Genomic DNA, 634 nt, shown 5'->3' with positions numbered 1-634 from the left:
CGTAAGCCTATGCTGGTGAACGCTGATAATACATAAGTATAGCGCGCATTCAGTTTTACGACGCCAGATAACCCCTTACGTTTTGCTCTGAACGATAGGGCTGCTAAAAACACACTAATGTTAATATTTGTAACTTACTTGTAGTACTTACGGTGTGTAGAGTCGAAGTGTGGTAAGATCGCGCCTCTGAGAACTAAGTTGAAGCTGAAAGAACCCTTTGTGGTTCGACTCCGAAGGCCGCCACATCTATTTCTGCCTAATAATAGCAGTGTTAAGCCACAGTATAAGCATATAAATCCTTATACTGTGGTTAAGCCCTGCTGTGTTCCGATTGAAGGGTGTGGTAAGAGAAACATAATTATACAAGGAATTCCAACTTATTCCACAGGAATAGCAACACACCTACGGCAAACCTCAGGTAGGAATCTAGCCATACCTGGGGTTGATTACAGATGTCAACAGGCGGCAGTAGTCACTTACCTGCATGCTCGTTTGCTACCTCAACATTTAATAAAAACTTGCATCTCTACCACAGGTATCTTATCTCTCCAAACTAGAACACCCATATCACAGCAACCTAGGAAATCTGTAAAAGAAATAAATGTTTAAAAAAGATACAGTTACCAAAATACGT

The sequence above is a fragment of the Epargyreus clarus genome, unplaced genomic scaffold, assembly GCF_041222505.1.
Source record: "Epargyreus clarus isolate Ecla_fem2 unplaced genomic scaffold, WU_Ecla_fem_2.2 ptg000014l, whole genome shotgun sequence".
Classification (NCBI taxonomy): domain Eukaryota; kingdom Metazoa; phylum Arthropoda; class Insecta; order Lepidoptera; family Hesperiidae; genus Epargyreus; species Epargyreus clarus.
This window is presented reverse-complemented; position numbering follows the sequence as displayed.